Source organism: Microtus ochrogaster, chromosome 2 (assembly GCF_000317375.1).
Source record: "Microtus ochrogaster isolate Prairie Vole_2 chromosome 2, MicOch1.0, whole genome shotgun sequence".
Taxonomy (NCBI): domain Eukaryota; kingdom Metazoa; phylum Chordata; class Mammalia; order Rodentia; family Cricetidae; genus Microtus; species Microtus ochrogaster.
The window spans coordinates 54,907,638-54,917,097 of record NC_022010.1 but is presented as its reverse complement, the minus strand read 5'-3'; the positions used below and the strand labels follow the sequence as shown (position 1 = coordinate 54,917,097).

General features: G+C 38.6%; 1 protein-coding gene across 2 annotated transcripts in view; it reads right to left on the bottom strand.

Annotated features, from left to right (window-relative positions):
• The window catches only part of Usf3 (upstream transcription factor family member 3), a 54,200-nt gene that overhangs the window by 34,605 nt on the left and 10,135 nt on the right, over positions 1-9,460 (bottom strand). Inside the window, exon 1 of one of the 2 annotated variants that reach the window (XM_013352417.2) lies at positions 7,902-7,961. The exons of the other annotated variant lie outside the window; for it this stretch is intronic. The gene's annotated coding sequence lies outside the window, so the exon portion shown is untranslated. Of the gene's footprint in view, positions 1-7,901; positions 7,962-9,460 lie in introns of those variants that run through there. 2 annotated transcript variants of the gene reach the window in all.

The window sequence follows — 9,460 nt, the reverse complement described above, 5'->3', positions numbered from 1 at the left end:
CCACAGAGAAACCCTGTCTCAAAAAAAAAAAAAAAAGAAAAAAAGAAAAGAAAAAAGAACAAAGACAGACATTACCTCAGAGTAAAGCATTGGGAGAAGATTTTCCAATCAAATGGACCTAAGAAGAAAGCGGTGTAGCTATCCTAGTATCTATCAAAATAGATGGAGAAGGACATTTCATATTCATCAAAGGAAAAATCCATCAAGATGAAGTCTCAACTGTGAACATCTATGCCCCAAATACAAGAGCACCCACATCTGTAAAAGAAATGTTCCTAAAGCTTAAATCACACATCAAACCCCCACATATCAATAGTGAAGGACTTCAACACCCCACTCTCACCAATGGACAGGTCTGTCAGACAGAAACTTTACATTTTCTAAATTCTAATGAGAAAACAATAACAGCTGTGAACAGACACTTGATATTAGAAAAGGAAACTGCTGAATTAAATCAGTCTGTATACATTAAAGATGTGTTGACCTCAGAATGTAAACCAGGAAATGTGCTACACTGGGGATGAGGTCTTGCTTTTTATTTTATTTATTTATTTTTTGTTTTTTGAGACAGGGTTTCTCTGTGGCCTTGGTGCTTGTCCTGGCACTCGTTCTATAGACCAGGCTGGCCTCGAACTCACAGAGATCCATCGTCTCTGCCTCCCGAGTGCTGGGATTAAAGGTGTGTGCCACCACTACCCGGAAAGGTCTTGCTTTTGTTTCCACACTAGAAGAAAAGCTATAGATACCATCAAAATTGATGAAGATTAGATTTGAACAAGAGAGATAACTTGATTAGAAAAGACAACAGCTCATCCAAGAGTGTGACCATTCAATCTAAACTAACTTAAAAGACTAAGAAATGCTTTTCATTTGATCAGATATGACTTGTCAAAAGGGAAATTTCCCAAAGTTACAGTTGGGACAGGGTTTTGTTTTTGTCTTTTTCAGGAAAATGAAGATATTGAACTAAGGAATCTGAAGATCACTGGACAAATGAGACATTTGAAGAAAAAGGACAAATCAACCAGAGAAAATGTCCCACGAAAAAGAGTAAATTGGCCTATTGGTAGATCACATCTCCAACAGGATAAAATTTCATAAATTTCCCCAAATGTTTGTTTCTGCTGTTTTTTACAGACAAATAATACAAATGATATTTTTGGAGTCCCACTTCAATTAAAGATTAAATCTGGATTTGGGGTTGGAGCATGACTCTCTCCTTCTCTAAACCCAAGCATGTTTGTTAAAGGAAAGTCTAAAATCTCTGTTTCATGTCATAAGAGCCACCTGATATGGGATAAAAGAAAAAACAAAATTATGGGACTATTCCATTGCCACTAACCTCATCATTCTTTGGCTTTATTTTTGACTCTTTATAAGTTTTTTAAGATATAAATATTATCTCAAAATTTATAAAAATTAATATATTTATACTTTAAACTTTTTGTCATGATATTAATGGTCATATAGAGTACTAACTAATTCTAGAAAAAAAGCTTCATCTAGCTTCCTGTACATGATTTCGGGTTTGGGCCTCTATCAGGTAACTAATAATTAAGATTTTGTATTCTAGATGTACATAACAAATTATGGTCCTTTAACCTGTCTGAGATCTGCTGCATATTTCATTTTAAATACTTAAGTTTTCTACAATGAACCATGACCATGACTAACAGTGACCTTTGAAGTCTCCAAAAGGAGAATGAAATCCCATAACAACGATTCCACTTGGATTGTGGTAACGTCACTAAGCTGACCAACACCACCCAAAGAATGGCTTTGGACTACAAACTGCTCAGGACAACTTCAGGGTGCACAGCTGAGATGATCCAGCCTAATAGATTAATCCACCTAGGACTTAAAATAAGCCCTTCACTTTCCCATCACACAGAGCCTGGACAACAAATGCTAAAGCTAGCTTTCCCAGGACTTGACAATTAACCCTCTTTTTTCAGAGTCTGCTAAGGATGCCATCACCCCAGACAACAGGAAGTAATTTCAAGGGTGTGGGTTTAGTGGGATGAGCTACAAGTTGTTACTGGTAATGGTCAGGAAAAAAGCTGAACATAGGAGATTAGATTCAGGGATCTTGTTCTGAAAACAAAAAGGGGGACACAGAAATGACAGAATAAAAGGGTGGATTACTGAACCTAATTTAAACCAAAAGAACAACTACTAGTCTTAAATATTTTACATTGGTATGGATTTTTTTATATTGATACAAATTTGAGGTTATTTTTGTTATGCTGTATGTGTTTCTACTCTTGCTTAAGACATTTCTGTATATTGATAAAACATTTAAGGGTTTCTTGTTAGAACCTACTGTACATACATATATACTCATGTTGAAGGTACTGTACCTATACAGCTAATTTAACAATGCAATGTAAATTTCTAATCCTTGAAAGTTATTATAAACTATTTAGGATAATAAAGAAATACAGGTCAATAGTCACCTATCACAATCAAATGTATAGTCATGTTAGCTAAGTTTTCAAGGTCAAACAGAGATATATTTTTGATAGACAGGTCATGTTCAAACACTTCAGAGATCTACAGATTATAGCATTTACGATATTTCAATAACATAAGTTTTTTTTTTTTTTTTTTTATGAAAATGAGACATGTCTGCTTCTGGCAGTACCAGTCTACTTTAGAGAAGATGATAGGCAACAAAGAAAGTCCATTTGGAGTTTACTTTCTTTGTTGCAAACATCTACTGGGCAAGAAAGTGCCCTTGCCTTGACTGCTGACAGTATGATGTCTAAATTGGACAAGCAGGACACAAAAGAAAGTGACTGCCAAACTTTGCCAAGACAAGGAGGGACAGTCCTTTAAGAACCCTGTTTCATGGAAAGTCTGTCAGATATTATAGGCCTGTAGGCTGAAGATGGTTATAGAGGACCTTGGGTGACTTTACAGGCAGCCAACTGTTTCTGCCATATCTTAATGTGGAAGTTATTTGCTCTGCATTCCTGTTCACTCATGTAATATTTGCTTCTCGGGTCTCTGGTGGAGCTGAAGACTAGATAGTTTTAGTTTTCCTTGTAAGCAAATTCAGAAAAGAAACTCACAAAAGAGGTATAAAGTTTATAAGGTTGGGAATCACAAAAAGATAGTTTGGGGTCAGTAATGGAAGTTTGGATATTAAGTGAATTAGGTACAAAATTTTGGACTCAGCAAGAGAGGGTAGATAATGAAATATTTACTCTGAATTTGCCAAATGCAAATGGACTGGACCTTGTTAATGTAATTCTTGCCTGTATTTATTTGTATATAGATATTGTACTTATTGTATATAGTTTTACTATTTTATTTAGACAAAAAAGGGGAGATGTTGTGTGGTATTTTGATTGTGTTCTGACAAATAAAACTTGCTTTGAGTCAGAGGACAGAGGTAGCCATTAAAAGACCAAAATTAATCATAGAGTTTAGAGGACTGTAGACAGATAAGAGACAGGAACTAGTAAGGTGGGGCTGAGATAGGCGCTCAGTCATTTCAGAGGAAGGAATGGAAGAGGTAGAAGGCAACTGGTGGCTGCATTCTTACCCCAATATCTGATTCCCAATTTTTATTGATAAAGAATAATTAGATAAATACTTCACAGGTCTACCCTGTCCAAAAATAAAAAGAAGAAGAAGAAGAAGAAGAAGAAGAAGAAGAAGAAGAAGAAGAAGAAGAAGAAGAAGAAGAAGAAGAAGAGAAGATGAAAAAGAAAAAGAAGAGAGAAAGAGAGAGAGAGCTCAGCAGGTGAAGGTGCCTGAGTTCTGAATTAGATCCCCAGGACCCACCTGATGGAAGGAGAGACTGGCCTGTCTCCCACAAGCTGTCCTCTGATGTCCACCATGGCAGCAGAGTACCCTCCCAAAAGAAACAAATGTAAATAATTAATAGAAAGGGCTGGGCAGTGGTCATACACACTATTAATCCCAGCACTCAGGAGGCAGAGACAGATGAATCTCTGTGAGTTTGAAGCCAGCTTGGTCTATAAAGAGAATTCTAGGACAGTCAGGACTACACAGAGAAATCCTGCCTTGAAGAACAAAAACAAATAAATAAACCAAATATAAATAAGTAAATAAATAATAGAAAGGAAAGCAGGGGAAGGGGGTAAGGAAAGAGAAGGAGGAAGGACAGTAGAGGGAAGGAAAGGGAAGGGAAAGTGAGCCTGCTGTGGTCACACATGCCTGCTAACCAACACTAGAGGGTGAGACAGGAGCACTACTGTAGGTTTGAGGCCAGGCTGGCTAGTGTGCATACAAGAAAACACAGAAAAAAACACAACTCCCAAAATGGTTCCAAGCCATCACCACTGTATTCACTAATACAATTGTATCATGTATCCTTGACTTATCCTTCACCCACGCCAGTGAGTGATCCCTTGCAGTGCCATGAAAACAGCCTCTGATGTCAGACTCAGCACCAAATCTCAAGGCTGACATCTGCCATTTAGTTTAGCAGCAAGCACTCATCACTTTCGAGATCCCCATGCTTGAGGTCAGGAGACTCTCGGCAATCCCCAGAAGACAATAGTGACTGTACAGGTGCAGTTAGCAGGCCAGCAACACAGCTACTTCATAGCAGGAGCTTAGCAAGTTAGCTAACTTGTTCTCCCCCAAGCCCCCATGAAAAGACAGGTGTGAGCTGCTCTGAGTCCCTGCACTGGATTATTTTCTATGTCCATAAATCTTTCACCTCACTGTAATTCCCCAGAGCTAAATCTCAGTTCTCAGCTCTTCCCTCAGCAACAATTTACTGCTTCCTTTATATTCAAACTTTTGCTTCTAAAATGTAAAGATTTTCTTCACATTCAACAAAAAATCTGCTTTTTCTGTGTACCCTTCCACTTCATTTCACTCCACAGAACTTCCTCTCTCCCTCACTGGCAAATCCTTCCTGGCTCATGACTATTTACTTTAGGATTGCTCAAGCCAATAGAAATACTCTCTTGGAGGCCAAGGACAAATTCCATCAAATCAACGATCTTCCTGAAATTCCATCCCTTGTGTTGTCTTACTCTTTTCTCATAAGTATTTTTGTTTCTTAGTAGGGATCCTTGTCTCTTTCTCATTTGAGTTCCCATGTTCACTACTCTCTTTTATGTTTGTTTTCTTCCAGAAAAGGTTCCTGATTTTTTTCTGGCTAAAACCATTATATTGTATGATATATTATATTATATAATATATACTATTGGTGTATATATAGTATATATACAAAGCTTCCTTTCAACTTTCATCTTGCTCTACATCTGCAGACGGGCAAAGCTCTAATTAGACCATTCAAAACAAACGAAGAAGCTTATTTGAAACATACTGCCTCACACTGTAAGACATAATTGTCTCATTCAAAGCCCCTATTTTATCAATTAACCTGGCTCTAATCTCAAAACAAAAAAATAAATTCAGATCTCTTTACCAAGTGATGTCATCTTCATCCCATTTACTTTCCCTGTTCATTACCATGTTAGTTCAGGCCCTTTTTACACGTCTGGCTCTCAACCCTCTTCTTGCTCTTCATGGGCTTTATTCCCATCCCAACATTCCACTGATCCTTCCTTCTAATTCACCAAACTCCATCATGTTTCTCATGCTCCAGAATTTACAGCAGCATCAGCCCCTATACACAGAGTTTTATATCCATGAATCCAACAATTCTTGAACCAAAAGTATTGCAAGAAATTTTTAGCTATACTGAATATACATACTGATTTTCACCCTTGTTATTATTTTCTAAAGTAAAATACAATACTGGCCTGTATTGTAATATTTGGGACACTGAGGCAGGAGCATAAAAAGTGTGAGGATAGTCCTAACATAGCAAGATCATGTCCACAAAATAAACCTCAAGAGAAATCACAGTATTAGTAGATATAGCCATGCACTGCATAATGATGGTTAGTTACTCACATCCACATATTCCACAGTGGCTCCTAACACTGGGATGGAGCTGAAGACTTCTATTACCTCTTATTTTACTATGTTTGCACATGTTTATACATAAGCACCACCATGTTATGATTGTCTATAACACTCATGACAATAATGTGGTAGATAGGTCTATAGCCTGGGAGAAGAAAGCACAGCATGAGACTTACACATTTGGTCTTATAAGAGTACACCATATGATGTCCCCATAATAATAAAATTACCTTCACACACTCCTCAGACTGCATTCCATCTTCATAATATATAACTTTTTACAGCATTTAATTTATGTAAAACGTTATAAATAATCTACAAACAATTTTAAGTATATAGGAGAATGTGCATAGGTTATGCAAACATGAAAACACTATGCTATTGTGCATGAGACTTTTAAGATTTATTTAATTTCTTTAATCATGTGCATCTGGCCGGGCGGTGGTGGCGCACGCCTTTAATCCCAGCACTCGGGAGGCAGAGGCAGGCGGATCTCTGTGAGTTCGAGACCAGCCTGGTCTACAAGAGCTAGTTCCAGGACAGGCTCCAAAACCACAGAGAAACCCTGTCTCGAAAAACCAAAAAAAAAAAAAAAATCATGTGCATCTGTGGGGCAGGGTATGTACACCTGAGTGCAGGTGCTTCAGAAGACCCGAGGTGCCAGATTCCTAGAAATGGAGCTAAATATGGTTGTGATCCACTGCACATGGGTGCTGGGAACCAAACTGGAGTCCACTGAAAGAACAATATATACTCTTAACCACTGAGCCATCTGTCTAGCTCCCTAAATGATACTTAAATTTCTGTACCTGTGAAGGAACCCTAGAACAAATCCTACCTGAATACCGAAGAACAACTTACTACTGCCCAACTGCATCACACCTAAATTCCGGGTCCTGGCTTTCAGTCTCACCTACCCACATCTATCAGGCACAACACAGAGGAGCAAGGGTGAATAGCTCATCCAGACATTTATTCTCCATCCTAACCAACTCACATTTGCTCTTCCTGTTCTCCTTATTGGTAAGCTTATTTTTCCCTAAGTTCATGCTTTTCTCTCACTGAAATGACCTTTTTATCTTTTGTGGCTTGTCCAACTCCTACCAATTCTTCAAAATCCAAGGTAAGTCTGTTGTCCATGACAAAGGTTCCTAGTATTTCTAGCTAACACCACCCCTCTTTCTGTACTCTGGACTCTACAACTCTACTTGGTAACATCTTGGTTACTTGGTAATCTCTTACATCATGTCTTTTTTCTCTTTTTGATAATTTACTCTCCTTACCCTATTGGTGCTTTTCCATTCAAACATTTCCTTACTCATTTTTCTCCATTTGGAAGGCTTTGATGATTTCTTTTCTGGGCCTGTCTCCTTTTCTCTGAGCACCAGGCTTCTTGAAGAACTAACTTACACTTGCTCCCCTCTCCTCTTATTTTTCATTTACTCTTCAGCTAGTGCTGACTTTCATTCCAAAAACTGCTTACAGCAAGCTCATCAAAGGCTCAACACTGCCAAGCACAGCCCATGTATAAAATACCTGAAGCTTGGGCTGGGCGGTGGTGGCGCACGCCTTTAATCCCAGCACTCGGGAGGCAGAGGCAGGCGGATCTCTGTGAGTTCGAGGCCAGCCTGGTCTACAAAGGGAGTTCCAGGATAGGCTCCAAAGCTACAGAGAAACCCTGTCTCGGAAAAAAAAAAAAAAAAAAGACATATCCTGTGCCTCCTTTGAAGAGCTTCTCCACCCCACTCTAGAACTCAGGAGGACTTCAAACGTGGGCTGCCAAGAGAAGTGTGGCACAGCACTAACAGCTAAGACGCCCTGCACGAGAAGGAACGCTGGCTGGGGCTGACTTAGCCCTGTGAGCATTTCCTAACCTTCCCAATCCATAAAGCTCTATTTTCTTACATTAGTCCAAGTTAAATTCTGTTGCTAATAATTAAAGAGGAATTAGTCCTAAATGTGGCGCAGAAACAGAAGTGTACCTGTCTTAGTCGTACCATCGTTTATTCTTCTCTCCCCATTCTCTGTGGCTTCTGCTGTTTCTGAAATGACAGCAGCTAATGTGAGAACTCTTTCACCAGGGATGGGAGGTAAAGCTGTTTAGAGCTCCAATCAGCCACACAACAGGCAAAAGAGAATGATGAGTCTTTCCTAGACAATGATGGTGATGATGATGATGATGATTAATAATACTATAACTATTATAATATCACAGGTTGATTTGGCAAACAAATGCTGCAACGAGTCCCTTAATTATCTGATGTTCCCCAGGCCTCCCCAAATTTTCTTACAAGCTGAGCTCAGTATTTACTATTTCAGTATTCACTTTAGCACCTACAGTGGTTGCGCAAATGTAAGTACTCAATAAATACTTGATGAACTGAATTAAAAACACAGTATTAGCACATTAATAGGAGCAACTTATCATGCCCTACTGATCTAATTAAAAGATCTGGTCTTCTGAAATAGCACAATTGTACCCACATGGAAAATTTAATGAGAAAAAGAAAAATTATCCAATTGAACAATTAACAGTTTTTCTATTAGCAAGAGTTTCACAAATATTTTATGAATAATAAGCTCAGAGAAAAATGCTCAAGGTGTATGTACATATGGAAGACTATACCTTTAAGGGGTCTTTATGAAAAATATATAACTGAAGTTAAGACAATATGTTGTAGCAAAGTCAATTAATGTCAAATCAACCTTTTTTGTTTTGTTTTTCAAGACAGGGTTTCTTTGTGTGGCCTTGGCTGTTCCAGAACTAGCTCTTTAGATCAGGCTAGCCTCAAACTCAGAGATCTGCCTGGCACTATGCTGGGATTATAGGCATATACTACCAATGTTCAGAATCAACTAAATTTTTGTTAAAGATGTGTGTTTATACCCTTTGTATATAATAAAATACGGCAGTCAAATTTAACACACTTTCTAAAAATTTGTGTGTGTGTATGTGTGTCTGTAAATGACACATTCATTCCTGGAGGACACAGTACCTATGGCTGCAATGTTCTAGCCCTGCCATATTGCATCTAGGAATACAATGCAGATCATGCCCTTGAACATAGAGGCCCTGAAAACTAGCAGTCAAATAAACAGATTGCCTGTGGCAATCTGTTAAGTCCTAACACAGAAATAAATGCAAGTGGACTGGGACACAAAAAAGAAAATAATCAACCTGCTGAAAAAGTCGGAAAATATAAGGGAAAAAAAAAAAAAACCCTGAAAGCAGGACATGGTGGAACACAACCATAGTCCCAGCACTTGGAGTCAGAGGCAGGTAGATCTCAAGTACTTGAGACCAGCCTGGTCTACATACATAGGTAGTTCTGGGATAGCCAAGGCTACTTAAGATACACTGCCTTAAAACAAACAAACAAACTGTTGAAATAAGAGCGGCGGAGCTGCCTTCCCCGGCACCCGGCCGCCCACATGGCTAGCTTAGTTTATGCCCCGAAATAATTACACGGAAACTGTATTCTTTTAATCACTGCCTGACCCATTAGTTTCAGCCTCTTATTGGCTAGCTCTTACATATTGA